At 45.8% G+C, this 18,979-nt stretch overlaps 1 protein-coding gene across 3 annotated transcripts in view; it reads left to right on the top strand.

Annotated features, from left to right (window-relative positions):
- The window catches only part of LOC125455778 (synaptotagmin-16-like), a 183,227-nt gene that overhangs the window by 85,755 nt on the left and 78,493 nt on the right, over positions 1-18,979 (top strand). For 2 of the 3 annotated variants that reach the window (XM_048538206.2, XM_048538205.2), the window contains exon 1: positions 9,940-10,166. The exons of the other annotated variant lie outside the window; for it this stretch is intronic. The gene's annotated coding sequence lies outside the window, so the exon portion shown is untranslated. Of the gene's footprint in view, positions 1-9,939; positions 10,167-18,979 lie in introns of those variants that run through there. 3 annotated transcript variants of the gene reach the window in all.

Below are 18,979 nucleotides of genomic sequence, written 5' to 3'. Positions count from 1 at the left end.
GAGAGTATGGGTGGGGAGGAAGGGAGGGGATAGGTCAGTCTGGGGAGGACGGACAGGTCAAGGGGGCGGGTTGAGGTTAGTAGGTAGGAAATAGAGGTGTGGCTTGGGTGGGAGGAGGGGATAGGTGAGAGGAAGAACAGGTTAGGGAGGCTGGGTCGAGCTGGGCTGGTTTTGGGATGCGGTAGGGGGAGGGGAGATTTTGAAGTTTGTGAAATCCACATTGATGCCATTGGGCTGCAGGGTTCCCAAGCGGAATATGAGTTGCTGTTCCTGCAACCTACAGGTGGCATCATTATGGCACTGCAGGAGGCCGAAGATGGACATGTCTAAAGAATGGGAGGGGGAGTTAAAATGGTTCGCGACTGGGAGGTGCAATTGTTTATTGCGAACCAAGCGTAGGTGTTCTGCAAAGCGGTCCCCAAACCTGCGCTTGGTTTCCCCAATGTAGAGGAAGCCGCACCATGTACAGCAGATGCAGTATGCCACACTGGTGGATGTGCAGGTGAACATCTGCTTAATGTGGAAAGTCATCCTGGGGCCTGGGTTGGGGGTGAGGGAGGAGGTGTGGGGGCAGGTGTAGCACTTCCTGCGGTTGCAGGGGAAGGTGCCGGGTGTGGTGGGGTTGGAGGGGAGTGTGGAGCAGACAAGGGCGTCCCAGAGAAGAGTGGTCTCTCCAGAAGGCAGACAAGGGTGGGGTTGGAAAAATGTCTTTGGTGGTGGGGTCGGATTGTAGATGGCGGAAGTGTCGGAGGATGATGCGTTGTATCCGGAGGTTGGTGGGGTGGTATGTGAGGACAAGGGGGATTCTCTTGGGGCAGTTATTGCGGGTGTGGGGTATGAGGGATGAGGTGTGGGAAATGCGGGAGACGTGGTAAATTTGAGAAAATTTAGTAAGTTTGAGGAAATCAAACTTGCAGAGGAAACCACAAGGAACAATTCATAGGGTACATTCAGGATAGCTTCCTACAACAATATGTCATAGACCTAACTCGGGATTAGGTTATTTTGGATGTGGTAACTTGGCATGGATTTATTTTAGTGTTTTTTTTAAACATTGTGGACTTACATGAGGGAGTACTGCTTTAAAACCAGTGTTTTAAAGGATTGCTGCATGTTTTGCAAAGCAAGTAATCTGACAATTTTTTTGGCAAACACTGTGTAAACAGCACTTTTGTACAATCAAAGTGGTTTCAGGTGCTTTGGAGCCGAGGGGTTCTGCGTACAGATGCAGCCTGGTGGTGGCAACAAGATAATGGTTATTTACTTACAGTACAGGTTACACAAAGGGTCAGGCAGAGTGGTAAAGATCATTTGAGGGAATTTAAATAATACCCAGAGTGGACATGGCAACTGACAAACTGCAAAAACGAATCAAGAATGAAGCTGCTTTTAAGCTTAAAGTCATGACATTTGCTAACTTGTCAAATAACGCTGCAACAAGGAAATTTCTTGTTTAATGAACAAGCTGGTGTAAGAATGGAAGAAGGAATCTGCCCTAATGCAGGTGCTCAAGACCAAACAGACCATTGGAACAAGGACCATCCAACCCCCTGTACGTGAAAAACATGTAGCAGAATAAGTCTTTCAAAATCAGCATTGAAGTCACATGGTATTCTCACTTAGGCAATTAAAGCCCTTCACCCATCAAGGATTTCAGAGCAACAGCTAGCTGGTTTATGGAAGAAAGCAGTCTAGATTTGCAAACAAAGACTAAGATTGTTCGGAGTCTACTAAGGAACCTTGAAATCAAAATTACTGGTTTCTAGGGATTCCTCAGTTAGACAATGACAATAAGAAAGTTCCCATTAAGTCACAATGGCAAGATGGATGAAAAACCCATGTATTTCAAAATGTTCATCATCCAAACTGCGCAGTGCTCAGATCTGATGAGAGTAAGAGGTACCTGCAAAGAAATAGCTCCCACGTTACAGTCATACCAGGGATTTTTCTATTGTTCACTCCTTGAAAGTTTTTCCATCAACAAACCATTCAAGGATCAAGCTGAATGGAAGAAGCACTTGACAGTGGAAGATGCAGGCCCATTTGATAAAAGTGAAGTATTGTGGATGCTGGAGATCTGAAAAAGGAAAGGAAAGTGCTAGAGGAACTCAACAGAACAGGGGCATCTGTGGAGAGAGAAACGGAGTTAACTTCTTATGTCTGATATGACTCTTCTTCAGAACTAGAACTGAAGTTTCCCTTTCAGCAGATGTTGTCAGGCCTGGGATATATTGTGTTCTGGAGTTCATTTGTCACTCCATTCTTTGTGTTTGTTTATGTCAGTGCCTGAAACATCATGGTTTGCACTTGAGTGTTTTTCCATCACGTTTCAGCTTGTGTTTAGGCTGTAACTTGACTGAGGGCACGAACAGCTTGGCCAACTGCAGCAGTAGTTAAGGGCCAGAACAAGCTCTCCTGAATCCAGCCCTGAAAGCACACCCTTAGGTTAGCAGTCGTCCCTTTAATTTAAGTACTGAGAGTAGGTCAGTCTGCTTTGTACAATTAATTAGTTATACCAGATTAATTTAACATGAATTATTGGTGTTGTGTCTTTTTGCATATTTCAAAATGGTGGCCACTTCTGATCACATCAGCCATTCACCTTCTGCACTTAGAGCATAAGTTGGCCCTGTTTTTGGAAGATTTTTGGAGGCTTCACAAATCGACTTGTAGGCTCTGACCTACATGGTGATGGTAATCGGCTTGTTTTGTGTTTTCCAAAATGAAGCCTTGGGGTTAAGATGGAACTAACTTGCTTGAAGCTTTTCATTCACAGGGCATTATAATAATGTGTGATTTCTTGAGGAGGGTTTTGAAGGGGGAGTGGTGTGTGTATGCAACAAATTGCTCTGGCCTTAACTGCAAACAAGTCCATGACAGTTAAGTTTGTTGCAGTTAATTTAACGGCAAGTGACTGTTTGACATCTTGCTAACCGCAGTTTTGCCTTCAGAACCTGGTTGATCGACCTTTTGTTCATTTAAGGATAAATCCATGTGTATGAGTAACAACAGATTTGGGAGAGACATGACAAGCTCAGCTATTTTCATACAGATAAAAAGTCCTACTTAGGCTGGTTGGAGAGAGATCATTCAAAGTGAGGGCTGAGCTAAAATCTAAACTTTGACAAATTTTGGATTTCTATCCAATGCGGTAAAATTGAAATAAACACTGGTGCTAATTTGAGTTATTAAACAAATAGGCCCATGGTATCTCTTGGAACATAGAACAATATAGCACAGGAACAGGCCCTTTGGCACACCAGGCCTGTGCTGATTGTGATGCCATCAAAAATAATCCCATCTGCCTGCACATGATCCTCTATTCCCTGGTTGTTCAGGTATCTGTCTAAATACCTATTCAACTTTACTATCGTATTTGATTCTTCCACCTCCATGGCCACATGTTCCAAGCAACTACCACTCTCTGTGGAACAAAAAAGACTTTCCTTGCACATTCCCTTTGTACTTATACATCTCCAAATTGCTGCAGCCCCACAACAGTCTTGTACAGCTGTAAGTCATGGCATCATTTTCTACTTTGGAACATTTAAGAACCCAGTATGTGTAGAACTCTGCCTGGAAGTTACTGCAATCTTCTGAAAACTCGCATAGGAGTGTGATCAAGAGAATCTGAATATTGTGGGGATCAAACTGAGCTCAGCTCACTAGTCTTCAATTACCAAACACAACATGCATCTTGGCTTTGAAACCAAATAAGCAATCTAACCTAGGCACATATTATAAATAATAAGGAACATGGCTGTGATTTTGCAATATTTGCTCCTGTAAGACTAGTCGTTTAGAGCCTTAAGAGGAGATTTAGGAGGAGATCAGCCTGGGCTGGTTTGCCCAACTCATCTTCATGTAGTTAGAGAGCTGCAACTGATTGCTTTAACCCAGAGATGAATATAATGCATTCACAAACTGTAACTTGATAAATGGCCATAATGTTGTGGCAAAGAGGGCTAATCATTATGCTTAGTGGTCAAAGTCAAGCATTGAAAGTTTACTTGGAATCAAGAAACAGCCAATTCAATCACAAGTTCACAGTGTGAATAATTTGAGCAGAGCGAGTCAACTCATTTACATGAATACACCCAAAAATAGAAGTGTACAGCCCTTCTTTTGTACACACGAGAAACCAAAACCTTTTGGGAAAAATGTAACCTGGATTCTGCTTTATGAGCTTTCCTTAACCAAAGAAGGGTCTAAAAATCCACAGAGTTCATGAACAGCATCATATTGGTTTAAGCCTTGGTGAGCTTCATGTTGCCAAAGCAACAGATTGCTTTGCAATCAGCTATTGCAGTATTCTTTGTGTAAAGTCCACAAAGGGCACTGTGCTACACAACAGAATCCAAAAATGGTAAATCGGTATTTGCAGAAACAAAAGATATTATACTCCTAGTATCTTATAGAAATGAAAGGTGGTTTTGAAGTGCAGTTCATGAATTTCAGTACGGAGATTACCAGCACCAAGGCAGTTGGGAACAAGGTACACCTTTGCAGCTTTTATGCCCCTTTTGTACAACAGTCTTCTGTTCATAGCCTTAGAAACCAGTAATGTCCTTATAAATCCATAATGACGCTAATTCAGGGCAGTTGGAGATGAGCAATAAATGTTGGCTTAACTAATGCCCCTTTATCCTGTGAACGAATTAAAAAAACAAGTTTGTCTGTCTCAGCTTGTTTAATTTCTTCTTGGGATGTGGATATGGCTGGCCAAGTCAGTATTTTGTTGCACATTCTTAATTGCCTTTTGAAAGAACAGGATGGTGTGTGCCATGTAGGTAATGGTGTTCCCATGCACCTGCTACCCTTGTTCTTCCACCTTGTAGAGGCTAGAGCTCTTAGAGGTGCTACTAAAGAAGCCTTGGTAAGTTTCAGTGACAGTGTTCCTGTGGTGAAGTGAGTGGATGTCGAAGGTGACAGATGCAAGCTGCTTTGTCCCGGAAGGTGTTGAGTTTCTCAAATGCTTTTGGGATTGCACTCAGCAAGGCAAATGGAAAGTAATCAATTTCACATCAGATTTGCCCCCTGTAGACGCATTTTTCCCTGTTACATTGTGAGACGTTTGCTACAGAATCTCTAGCCTCTCACTTGCTCTTGTAGCCATTCTTATGTAGTATATATATGGCTGATTTAGTTCAGCTTGTTGTCAACATTGACCCCTGAGGATATTGTTAAGGGAAATTCACTAACATTATTCTGAATAAATGTTAAGGAAAGGTGGATAGATTCTTTTTGGTGAAAGTCATTGAGTACTGAGTGACACGATTGTTACTTGCCACTTATCGTTCCAATCTTGAATGTTGTCCATGTTTTGCTGCATGTGGGATGGACAGCTTCAGTTTCTGAAGAGCCATGTATGGAACAATGCAATCATTAATGAACATTTTCCTTGTGATTTCACAATGGATGCCGTCATTGATGAAGTAGTTGAATATGGTTGGATTGCAGGCATTTTCCTGAGGAACTCCTGGGGCCATGCCCTAGGACTGAGATGATTCCTCAGACAACCACAACCATCTTTCTCTTTGCAAGGAGTGATTCCGGCCAGTGGAGATATTTCCATCTGATTCCCGTTGATGTCAATTTTACTGCGGCTTCTTGATAGCAACTCACTTTATTACTGTAATTCAATGTTGTTCTCCATGACAACAGCTGTAATGAGGAAAGGAGCCAGGGATCCTGATGGAATCCAAACTAAGTATTGGATATTCCTTGGCCCAATAACCAGGGCTCAGTACTCTCAGGGATGGGTCCTTTGTGCTCAGGGCTGAACCTGGACGCTCTGGGTCAGGCACAGCACTGGAGCTTGTGATTCCTGCTTGGTGGAAGCTGTCTGTCAGTCTGCTGATGACCGAGAGTAACCCCATGGATAGTAATTGGTCACACCGCCCTGTCAGTAAGTGAGCAAAATGTACTTGCAATACCAACTCTATAATAAAGCAAAGTAAAATGGCTAGTTTATGGATAATGACAGGCATTGGTGAGCCCCTGAATATGGGGAAATCAAGTGATTGAAAGGGCAGAAAAATTGTGGAAGAATGGTTTCCACTCGTGTATTTAAATGAATTGAATACATGGATACATTTTGCTTGACATCTCTATTGGTGTTATCCAATAAAAACTGGTGGGCAGCTTGAAATTACCTCTTGTATTATTTTCTCATTTAATAAATTATTAAGCTTTGTTTTCATTGTTCAACATCACTGAAGTCCTTAATTAAATTACTACTTATGTAATTTACTCCCACTCTCACTACATCCACTGGATACTGCATTGGTGTCTCACTGGGTGTTTTTATAAGTTACTGAATAATTTTGTTTAGATTGTCAGTCTGACATTTGATTTCATTAACTGGCAGTGGAGATAAAATAGGCCCTGTTCCAAACTGATCAAGCTCAGCCTGAAGATATTGCAGATAATGGTATGGAAGTGGTAAGAAAACACACTCACGTCCCAGTCACTGTTTGTTGTGAGCACTGTCAGCTCTGCTGTGAAGTTGTCACTGTGATTTAGAATGAGATTCCATCCTACAGTGAGGCAACGAAGCATGTACCATTTTAGCCTTTTGGGTTTTCAACTTAGTGCAGCTTTGAGACCAACTGCACTATGATGCTGAGGCTTTTTTTCTATTCATTTGTGAGGTGTGGACGTCGCTGGCTGAGCCAGCATTTCTTGCCCATCCCTAGTTGCCCTTGAGAAGGTGGTGGTGAACTGCCTTCTTGAACCACTGCAGTCCTCCTGCTGTAGGTTGACCCACAATGCCATTGGTTGGGGTGGGGGATGGTGGAATTCCAGCATTTTGACCCAGTGACGGTGAAGGAACAACGATGTATTTCCCAGTCACGATGGTGAGTGGCTTGGATAGGAACTTGAAGGTGCTGGTGTTCCCATATATCTGCTGCCTTTGTCTTTCTAGATGGATGTGGTTGTGGGTTTGGAAGGAGCTGTTGAAGGATCTTTGGTGAATTTCTGCAGTGCATCATTCAATGTTCGATAAGATCATTGTCACTAGATTAATAATCCGGAGGCCAAGACTAAAGCCCTGGTAGTGTGAGTTTACATCTCACCCTCGTGAGAAATTGAATTTAAATTCAATTCATGCATTTTGTTTTAATTAAAGAAGTGCTGGAATTGAAAACTGGTTTCAAAGATGTAACCATGACATTATCAGTAGTTGGTGTAAGAAATCCATCTGTTCATTAATGTCCTTCAGCGAATGAAATCTGCCACCCTTACCTGTGATTTCAGAGCCACAGTAATGGGCTTGACTCCAAATGTCCTCTGAAATGCCTGAGCAAAAAAACTCAGTCATACCAAACCAAAAACAAGTCAAAGAATGAAAGTGGATGAACTACCTGCTTTCAATGTTAGTTTTGGAAAAACAGAACACCTGCCCTGCCCACCCTACAAAGCCCTAATTACAGAGTTTCTGCAACAATTTGGAGAGCTGTCCTCCACAGAAAGACAGGGTAACAAAGTGTGGAGCTGAATGAACACAGCAGGCCAAGCAGCATCTCAGGAGCACAAAAGCTGCTTGGCCTGCAGTGTTCATCCAGCTCCACACTTTGTTATCTTGGATTCTCCAGCATCTGCAGTTCCCATTATCACGCCACAGAAAGACAATTGGGCAGGTTGGCTGATTCACACTGCTTTCTGGGTACCACAGGAATTAAGTTCTAGGCAATCAATTGATACTGTTAAGTGGTAAATTAGTGACTAGTTTATGGGCCTGTACATTGTTACCACCCTGATTATCACTTGTTTCCAGAGGACAAGAATCATAGAATCCCTACAGGACAAAAAGAGGCCATTTGGTCCATCAAGTCTACATCCTCCGCCAAAGAGCATCTCACCCTGTCCCCATACCGTACATTTCCCATGGCTAACCCACCTACTCTGCACACCCCTGGACACCGTAGAAAATTTAGCATGGCCAATCCAACTAACCTGCACATCTTTGGACAAGGAGAGGAAACTAGAGCGCCTAGAAGAAACCCATGCAGACACAGGGAGGACATGCAAACTCCACACAGGTGCCAGCACCATCATAAAATGTGCCCCCTAGTATCAGCTGTTCTGAACTTCCACATGGCAGTGCCACAGTAGTTTGTCCGACTGACGTGACCTCTGATTAGTCGGCAGTTTCACATGTGGGCAGGATATCACCAGGAAGGGATCCCAAAGGAAAGTCAACTAAGTGATAGGCGTGTGATCCAGTAGGCTTTCCCATCTGCAGTGCAGTAATGGGGATGGAGGGCATTTGGCCTGTTTTGATGGCTTCCACAACAAAAGCAGGAAATTCCACATAAGGACCTTTCGGTGAGGAAACTGAAGAAATGGAAGAATTCTTAAACTGGGGGTGGGGACAGGAAGAACACACGAGATCTGTGTAGTTCAGGAACAATCAGTAACCCTTCAGCCACAGAGACTGGTATTTGGTAAAATTAAGAATCAAAAATGTTCAAGGAAGTGACTTTTTAAAATATATATTATGATTTGATTTGATTTATTGTCACATGTACTGAGGTAGAGTGAAAAGTGTTGTTGTGCATGCTATACAGGCAGATCATACCATACAAAGTGCATCAGGCTAGCAGAACAGAGCGCAAAATACAGTGTTCTAGCCACAGAGAAGGTGTAGGGAGAGAATTAACATTTGAGAGGTCCATTCAAAAGTCTGACAACAGCGGAGAAGAAACTGTTCTTGAATCTGTTCGTATACGGAAACTTTCAGATCTGCTGCCAACAGGTGGAAGCGAGTATTTGATTATTTTGTTGTTTTCCCGAGGCAGTGAGAAGTATAAATCGAGTCAGTGGATAGAAGCTTGTTTGTATGATGGCCTGGGCTATGTTCATGATTCTGTGTAATTTCTTACGGTCTTGGGAAGAGCAAATGCCAAACCATGCTGTGATGCATCCATGTAGGATGTTTTCTGTGAAGTAGCTATAAAAATTAGTAAGAGTCATTGTGGACATGCTGAAATTTATTCGCCTCCTGAGGAAGGAGTGATGGTGTTGTGCTTTCTTGATCATCATGTTGACGTGGGTAGACCAGAGCAGGTTGTTGCTGATCATCACTTCCAGGAAATTGACACTCTTGAATATCTCCATCTCAGCATCATTGATGCAGGCAGGGGAGTGCCCCCCCAACTCACTTCCTGAAGTCAATGACCAGCTCCTTTGTTTTGCTGATGTTCTTCGAGAGATTGGTGTCTTTACACCACTGCCACCAAGCACTTACTCTCCTTCCTGTACTTTGTCTCATCGTTGTTTGAGATCCAACCTACAATGGTGGTGTTGTCAGCGAACTTGTAAAAGGAGTTGGGGCAGAATGTGGTCACACAGTCGTGAGTGTATCAGGTGTATAGTAGGAGGCTGAGTACGCAATCTTGCAGGACACTGGTGTTAAGGATTATCATGGTCCTCCATTGTGGTGTTGTTGCCTATTCTTACCGATTTCAGTCTATGAGTCAGCAAGTCAAGGATCCAGTTACAGAGTGGGGAGCCAAGACCTAGGTCTTGGAGTTTAGAGATGAGTTTATTTGGAATAACAGTGTTGAAGGTGGAGCTGTGTGCCAGAAGTAGGAGCCTGACTTAGGTATGTTTGTTATCCAGATGTGCCAGGGGTGAGTTTAGGGCCAAGGAGATGGCATCTGCCATGGACCCGTTGTGCTGTTAGATGAATTACAAAGGATGATTGCCCTGGAGCTTCAGCATAATGGTATCACAAGTATTCTACAGCGGCAAAATGATTTTTAAAAATTGTAAGTTTACTAGAGTCTGGAAAAGCTCATCAATTTTCATCAAAGGTATTTCAATTTTAGTATAAAATCTGTAAACCAATCAGGCTTGCTGTAATTCTACCTGTTTGAAATCAGAAGGCTGTGGTTTTGTGAGCTGGCCTCCTTTGCAAACATTCTCATTGTTTTGTGAGTAAGTAGAACCCTTAATGAATCAAACCACACCTAAAGTTTCAGGAAGTTGTGCTCAAAGGAGAAGGCTATTGTCAAGAAGTCTTCTCTGACTGAAGGAAAAATAAAAATCCCAAAACAGTGAAGGGAGAACAGATTTTCCGTGGTTTCTTTGTTCCATGTACGATTCCCTGTGGGCTGAAAGCAAGGCGTCAGTGAACGGACCTTAATGGTTACTTTCAGGTAGGATTTGAAACTTGTTGGCCTGGAAACACACCTTAGGCAGTTTCAGCTGGGAGTTGGATATGACGAGGGCAGTCAGTGTGGTAACCTGATGCTACTTGAGTAGTATTGCTGCTTTGCTCCATTTAAGCAGTGTCTGCTGACTTTTCAATAATGCTCTATACATGGTGCCAAAAAGAAATTATTTCTCAGGCTTGTGTTATGTCGAACATTGGTGAGCGTTAATTGACTTTTTGCTTTCTGATTAACCTTCATGATAATATCTTGAAGCATGACGTAAGTCGTACATTCTCATGTTTCATCCAAAACTATAAACCCATCATCCAGAAAAGGCTCAAATTTTTTTACATTTATGACAGATATGGGAGCGTTTTGTGTGTCCTCTTTATATGTTAACTATGGAACAATTTTTCTTTTGTTTTTAAATCTCAAATCCCAAACCTACACTTTTATTACCTCTAAACTTCAATGTTAATGGCTTCAGACTCATGAGATTTACAAACCATTTTTTGGTGGTCATGAGTCATTTGATACCCCAAAAGCATTACCAGTAATAATAGGGTTATGTCAGCAAGAATAACTAATTATGGATCAATACTTATACCTTGGGATGTGGAAGTCACCAGACCAGGCCTGGTATTTCTTCTCCGGCCCTAATTGCAGAAATTCTGATCATTTTATAAACCACAAGAGTTCTCAGAGTCTGCACAAACATTTGGTTGGAACTGACATTGAAACTGGAATGCAAACCATTTGAGGCGTGGCTTTACTTTTCAAAAAGCAGCTGTGGGAGAACTTGATCAGCTGCCTCTTAAAGAGGTACTGTACGTGCGAATTTCTTAATGCATTCATTTCCCAAATGTATGATGCAAACAGGGAAAACATACACGGAAGTTGTGTTTGAATCAGATCATTTGAAGTTAAGATAATAAAGTGTGAGGCTGGATGAACACAGCAGGCCAAGTGGCATCTCAGGAGCACAAAAACTGATGTTTTGGGCCTAGACCCTTCATCAGAGAGGGGGATGGGGTGAGGGTTCTGGAATAAATAGGGAGAGAGGGGGAGGCGGACCGAAGATGGAGAGAAAAGAAGATAGGTGGAGAGGAGAGTATAGGTGGGGAGGTAGGGAGGGGATAGGTCAGTCCAGGGAAGACAGACAGGTCAAGGAGGTGGGATGAGGTTGTAGGTAGGAAATGCAGGTGCGGCTTGAGGTGGGAGGAAGGGATGGGTGAGAGGAAGAACAGGTTAGGGAGGCAGAGACAGGCTGGTGATAATGGGAACTGCAGATGCTGGAGAATCCAAGATAATAAAATGTGAGGCTGGATGAACACAGCAGGCCCAGCAGCATCTCAGGAGCACAAAAGCTGACGTTTCGGGCCTAGACCCTTCATCAGAGAGGGGGTTGGGGTGAGGGTTCTGGAATAAATAGCGAGAGAGGGGGAGGTGGACCGAAGATGGAGAGAAAAGAAGATAAGTGGAGAGGAGAGTATAGGTGGGGAGGTAGGGAGGGGATAGGTCAGTCCAGGGAAGACGGACAGGTCAAGGAGGTGGGATGAGGTTAGTAGGTAGGAGATGGAGGTGCGGCTTGGGGTGGGAGGAAGGGATGGGTGAGAGGAAGAACAGGTTAGGGAGGCAGAGACAGGTTGGACTGGTTTTGGGATGCAGTGGGTGGAGGGGAAGAATTGGGCTGGTTGTGTGGTGCAGGTGGGGGGAGGGGACGAACTGGGCTGATTTTGGGATGCGGTGGGGGAAGGGGAGATTTTGAAGCTGGTGAAGTCCACATTGATACCATTGGGTTGCAGGGTTCCCAAGCGGAATATGAGTTGCTGTTCCTGCAACCTTCGGGTGGCATCATTGTGGCACTGCAGGAGGCCCATGATGGACATGTCATCTAAAGAATGGGAGGGGGAGTGGAAATGGTTTGCGACTGGGAGGTGCAGTTGTTTATTGCGAACCAAGTGGAGATGTTCTGCAAAGCGGTCCCCAAGCCTCCGCTTGGTTTCCCCAATGTAGAGGAAGCCACACCGGGTACAATGGATGCAGTATACCACATTGGCAGATGTGCAGGTGAACCTCTGCTTAATGTGGAAAGTCATCTTGGGGCCTGGGATAGGGGTGAGGGAGGAGGTGTGGGGGCAAGTGTAGCATTTCCTGTGGTTGCAGGGGAAGGTGCCGGGTGTGGTGGGGTTGGAGGGCAGTGTTGAGCGAACAAGGGAGTCACCGCTCGGTTCGCTATAAACAACTGCACCTCCCAGTCGCAAACCATTTCCACTCCCCCGCCCATTCTTTAGATGACATGTCCGTCATGGGCCTCCTGCAGTGCCACAATGATGCCACCCGAAGGTTGCAGGAACAGCAACTCATATTCCGCTTGGGAACCCTGCAGCCCAATGGTATCAATGTGGACTTCACCAGCTTCAAAATCTCCCCTTCCCCCACCACATCCCAAAACCAGCCCAGTTTGTCCCCTCCCCCCACTGCACCACACAACCAGCCCAGCTCTTCCCCTCCACCCACTGAATCCCAAAACCAGTCCAGCCTGTCTCTGCCTCCCTAACCTGCTCTTCCTTTCACCCATCCCTTCCTCCCACCTCAAGCATCACCTCCATTTCCTACCTACCACCTCATCCCACCTCCTTGACCTGTCCGTCTTCCCTAGACTGACCTATCCCCTCCCTACCTCCCCACCTATACCCTCTCCACCTATCTTCTTTTCTCTCCATCTTCGGTCCACCTCCCTCTCTCTCCCTATTTATTCCAGAACCCTCACCCCATCGCCCTCTCTGATGAAGGGTCTAGGCCCAAAACGTCAGCTTTGGTGCTCCTGAGATGCTGCTGGGCCTGCTGTGTTCATCCAGCCTCACATTTTATTATCAGATACAGGCTGGACTGGTTTTGGGATGCAGTGGGTGGAGGGGAAGAGCTGGGCTGGTTGTGTGGTGCAGTGGGGGGAGGGGACAAACTGGGCTGGTTTTGGGATGCGGTGGGGGAAGAGGAGATTTTGAAATCCACATTGATATCATTGGGCTGCAGGGTTCTCAAGTGGAATATGAGTTGCTGTTCCTGCAACCTTCGGGTGGCATCATTGTGGCACTGCAGGAGGCCCATAATGGACATGTCATTTAAAGAATGGGAGGGGGAGTTGAAATGGTTTGTGACTGGGAGGTGCAGTTGTTTATTGCGAACTGAGCGGAGGTGTTCTGCAAAGCGGGTCCCCAAGCCTCCGCTTGGTTTCCCCAATGTAGAGGAAGCCACACCGGGTACAATGGATACAGTATACCACATTGGCAGATGTGCAGGTGAACCTCTGCTTAATATGGAAAGTCATCTTGGGGCCTGGGATGGGAGTGAGGGAGGAGGTGTGGGGGCAAGTGTAGCACTTCCTGCAGTTGCGGGGGAAGGTGCCGGGTGTGGTGTGGTTGGAGGGGAGTGTGGAGCGAACAAGGGAGTCCCAGAGAGAGTGGTCGCTCCGGAAGGCAGACAAGGGTGGGGATGGAAAAATGTCTTGTGTGGTGGGATCGGATTGTAGATGGCGGAAGTGTCGGAGGATGATGCGTTGTATCCAGAGGTTGGTGGGGTGGTGTGTGAGAACGAGGGGGATCCTCTTAGGGCAGTTGTGGCGGGGGCGGGGTGTGAGGGATGTGTTGCGGGAAATGCGGGAGACGCAGTCAAGGGCGTTCCTGACCACTGTGGGGGGGAATGTTGCGGTCCTTGAAGAACGTGGACATCTGGGATGTGCGGGAGTGGAATGCCTCATCGTGGGAGCAGATGCGGCGGAGGCTGAGGAATTGGGAATAGGGGATGGAATTTTTGCAGGAGGTTGGGTGGGAGGGGGTGTATTCTAGGTAGCTGTGGGAGTCGGTGGGCTTGAAATGGACATCAGTTACAAGCTGGTTGCCTGAGATGGAGACTGAGAGGTCCAGGAAGGTGAGGGATGTGCTGGAGATGGCCCAGGTGAACTGAAGGTTGGGGTGGAAGGTGTTGGTGTAGTGGATGAACTGTTCGAGCTCCTCTGGGGAGCAAGAGGCGGTGCCGATACAGTCATCAATGTAACGGAGGAAGAGGTGAGGTTTGAGGCCTGTGTAAGTGCGGAAGAGGGACTGTTCCACGTAAGCTACAAAGAGGCAGGCATAGCTGGGGCCCACCCACCACCCCACCAACGAACCAACGCCATACGACGCATCATCCTCCGACACGTCCGCCATCTACAATCCAACTCCACCACCCAAGGCATTTTTCCATCCCCGCCCTTGTCTGCTTTCCGGAGAGACCACTCTCTCCGTGACTCCCTTGTTCGCTCCATACTGCCCTCCAACCCCACCACACCCAGCACCTTCCCCTGCAACCGCAGGAAATGCTATACTTGTCCCCACACCACCTCCCTCACCCCTATCCCAGGCCCCAAGATGACTTTCCATATTAAGCAGAGGTTCACCTGCACATCTGCCAATGTGGTATACTGCATCCACTGTACCCGGTGTGGCTTCCTCTACATTGGGGAAACCAAGCGGAGGCTTGGGGACCGCTTTGCAGAACACTTCCGCTCGGTTCGCAACAAACAACTGCACCTCCCAGTCGCGAACCATTTCAACTCCCCTTCCCATTCTTTAGATGACATGTCCATCATGGACCTCCTGCAGTGCCACAATGATGCCACCCGAAGGTTGCAGGAACAGCAACTCATAGTCCGCTTGGGAACCCTGCAGCTAAATGGTATCAATGTGGACTTCACCAGCTTCAAAATCTCCCATTCCCCCACCGCATCCCAAAACCAGCCCAGTTTGTCCCCTCCCCCCACTGCACCACACAACCAGCCCAGCTCTTCCCCTCCCCCCACTGCATCCCAAAACCAGTCCAGCCTGTCTCTGCCTCCCTAACCTGCTCTTCCTTTCACCCATCCCTTCCTCCCACCTCAAGCGTCACCTCCATTTCCTATCTACCACCTCATCCCAGCTCCTTGACCTGTCCGTCTTCCCTGGACTGACCTATCCCCTCCCTACCTCCTCACCTATACTCTACTCTCCACCTATCTTCTTTTCTCTCCATCTTCGGTCCGCCTCCCCCTCTCTCCCTATTTATTTCAGAACCCTCTCCCTATCCCCCTCTCTGATGAAGGGTCTAGGCCCGAAACCTCAGCTTTTGTGCTCCTGATATGCTGCTTGGCCTGCTGTGTTCATCCAGCTTCACACTTTATAATCTTGGATTCTCCAGCATCTGCAGTTCCCATTATCTCTGATACAATTTGAAGCTAGTTTTACAGTGATCGACATGTCAAAGTATGGTTACATGCTATCTGCTGACTAGAGGTATGTGGTTCTCTCACAGTTATTGATGTCGTGAATTTCAGGGAAATCTTCACTTCCTGTGAACTGCCTTGCATTTTTGGATACTCAGATGTGAACAGGGAAACTCCTGGCCTCTGTAAAGCTTGAAGAATGTAATTTGAGACACCTCATGTATAACACTGTCATTTTGTCTTAGACATATCACATTGCAATGTGGTATTCAACTAAGCAGTTACAGTCACTGTGTTGTGAATAGGAACAAAAAGCCTTTGAAATTGTATTTAAAATGGGGCTATTCTGAGGCAAATATGTTACACTGGGGCTCTTGCAATACAGTATTGTTGACCTATTTTGCGTAACCAGAATAGGGTGACACTGGCTCAACAGTTAGCTGCCTCACAGCACCATGGTTCAATTCCAGCTTCGGGCAACTGTCTGTGTGGAGCTTACACATTATCCATGTGCCAGTGTGGTTTTCTTCCAGGTGCTTTGGTTTCCTCCAATAGACCAAAGACGTGCATGTTAGGCTATTTGGCAGCGGAAAATTGCCTATCGTGTCCAGGGATGTGCAGGCTGGGTGGATTAGTCATGGGAAATGCAGGATAACAGGAGCGGGATGGGTCTAGGGGATGCTCTTTGGAGGATCTGTGTGGACTTAATGGGCCAAATAGCCTGCTTCCACACTGTACAGTTGGTTTGTTGGAGATTTGAGATGGTTAACAAGTGCAGAGTTTCCCATCTGATGAAATGAATGATCTTAGCTGCCAAAATGGAACATATAGTATGATGAGCACTTGCATTGGCACTGTTTAATAAGGGCTGACCAAACATCCCTTTTGGTGACTGTAGACCTCAAGATGGGAAATATAAAATGGGGGTCTCTGGTATTGCAATATACTTGGAATATCTGGTCTAGCAAAATTATCAACATAACAAATGTAAAAAAATCTTACACAGTGAAAATGGCTAGATCCTTACCAATACATTTTGACTTTCTAACTGTAATGCAGTATATATCGATGAGGAAGGAAAGCATTTAGAGAGATTTGTAATGGAAGGAACCTCTTAATGATGGATGAGAATTAATGAGATTGGGCTTGAAATAACTCACAGAGGCCAGTATCCCATCACTATGTCACCCACTATTTATATGTGCTTAGTACTTGACACTGGTCCAGCTTCTTCAGAGCCAGCTCTGTTTATATCTGTCAGCCAGGGCTCCCTGATTAGTTTAGACCAGTTTAACAGCTTCAGTCAGGAAACTCATTCTGTGAGGTCCTGCTGGCTGACCTCGTTACAATTCCTGCACCTTCCCCTGTTTAAGTCCTGGGACAAGGCCTGTTCTGTTTCTTGTAGCCTCTTCTGGAGTATTTTCACCATGGGTCCAGTTCCTCTAACTCAGCGTCAGAGAGGGGCAGCCTGTAGTGGACTGTAGCCCACCTCTTGCACCCAGAGCATCTTGGAAGAAATTCACCTTCAGGCGGTAAAAACATTGAGGCTGTGACATCTGTCATGCCCATCCTAGTCTCTGAGGTTTCTTCAACTCTAAGACAGAGACAGCAAGAACTCAAAGGTTCGGACAGCCTTGCCAGCTGTTCTGAGGGACTGGGTATGATTTGCTCCTGCCCTGTTTGTGAGTTTGCAGCTTTCATGTGGTCCACATGCTTGTTCAGGACTGCCTCACCTACCTGAACTTTGTATGTCTTGAAACCTGACCTCGCGTCGACCATGCCCCTTACCCATCCAGGGCCACTTCTGTAGCTACATCACCAAACTTTGCCCCCCCCCCCCCCCCTTAGGTTAACTATCTCTCTTGCTTAGCAAAGTTTTGTGTCTGGCATTGGTTTTCCTGATACCATTTCACCCTCCAGGTCTGGGACGATCAGATTTAACTTTGGTGTGGAGCCTTCTCCCCATTAGCAACTCTACAGGACCTAGTTGTATGATGTGTGGTCTTATAATCAATGGCTCTGGGACAGTTTGGCATTGAGTGGAGTTTCTTTAAGCATGCCTTCAAAGTTTGGACTGCTCTTTCACCCAGACCATTGGATGATGGATGGTATGGAACTGTCCTTAAATGCCAAATTCCATTTGACTTTAGGAAATACTTGAATTCCCTCCTGGTATACGATGGCCCATTGTCTGTGACCAACACTTCCCGGAGTCTGTGTGTTTGTAAAAAACGTGCACAGTTTTCCTATCATCGTTCCCGTGTTTGACGAATGAACTCAATGCCTGTCCAAACACTTTTTGAATAGGTGTCCACAATGACTAAGAATGTTGATTAGATTAGATTAGATTAGATTCCTGACAGTGTGGAAACAGCCCCTTTGGCCCAACAAGTCCACACCGCCCCTTGGAGCATCCCACCCAGACCCATCCCCCTATAACCCACACACCCCTGAACGCTACGGGCAATTTAGCATGGCCAATCCACCGAGCCTGCACATCTTTGGACTGTGGAGGAAACCAGAGCACCCGGAGGAAACACACGCAGACACAGTGAGAATGTGCAAATTCCGCACAGACAGTTGCCCGAGGCTGGAATCAAACCTGGGTCCCTGGTGCAGAGAGGCTGCAGTGCTAACTGATGAAAGATGTCAATGTGTAACCGAAAGCAGAGTTTGCCCAGTCATTCCTGTGAATGGGGGAAAGCTGCTGGTGGCAATTTTTGTCCTCTGTTCAGAATGTGTCCTGAGTGAGGCAATGCAGTTGCTTTCACTCAAGTCGTGTCTCCCAAGCTCAGTCAGCCTGGCGAGGAAGTCCAATTCCATCGACATAGCTTGTAACTCATATGCTGCACTTGCCACGTTTTCCAATGATAAAGCCAGTTGTAGTGCCGGTTTGAAGTCCAGTTGGGTTTCAGATGGTATGTGCTTTTGCGTAGTTACGTCATTAATCTGACATACCACACAGTCTCTCTCTCATTTAAGGTTAAACAAAATCACATACCTCTACCTGTCTTCTAAATATTGTCAGAAATCCTGCCACAGTTTCTGTACTGAGTAAAACTGAAAGCATCCACGAATTAAAGGAGGCTTGGGGTCATAATACTCCTTAACCAAATCCATCAATTTTTTCAAAGGTTATAGTATTTGGTGCCTCAGGAAATGTTAGCCTCCTAATATGTGAAAAAGCTATGGGTCCACAAGCTGTCAGGAGAATTACTTGTTGCTTGTCAGCAGCCCCAATTTGATTTCCCCCCAAAAAAGATAACACATTCTTTTCACACACTGGGCCCAGGCTTCAGTAGGATCAAACAAGCATGGAGGCTGGATCAAGTGTGGGGTAGGCTTCCAGAGCAGGTGGTCGATATGGGTGTGGTTGCAGTGTTTATGGGACGTTTGGATGGGTACATGAGTGGGGTACATTTGGAAGGATGTAGGCCAGGCACAGGCAGGTGGGACTAGCTTAGTTTGGGATCATGTTCGGCATGGTCTGGTTGGATTGAAGGGTCTGTTCCATGCTGTGACTGTTTGAGTTAAGCTACCCAAATAACGGGATGATGCCAGAAATTCTTACCCCAAC

This window comes from Stegostoma tigrinum, chromosome 10 (genome assembly GCF_030684315.1).
Source record: "Stegostoma tigrinum isolate sSteTig4 chromosome 10, sSteTig4.hap1, whole genome shotgun sequence".
Classification (NCBI taxonomy): Eukaryota; Metazoa; Chordata; class Chondrichthyes; order Orectolobiformes; family Stegostomatidae; genus Stegostoma; species Stegostoma tigrinum.
Note: the sequence above shows the minus strand (reverse complement) of the source record. Positions and strands in the feature narration are given on the sequence as shown.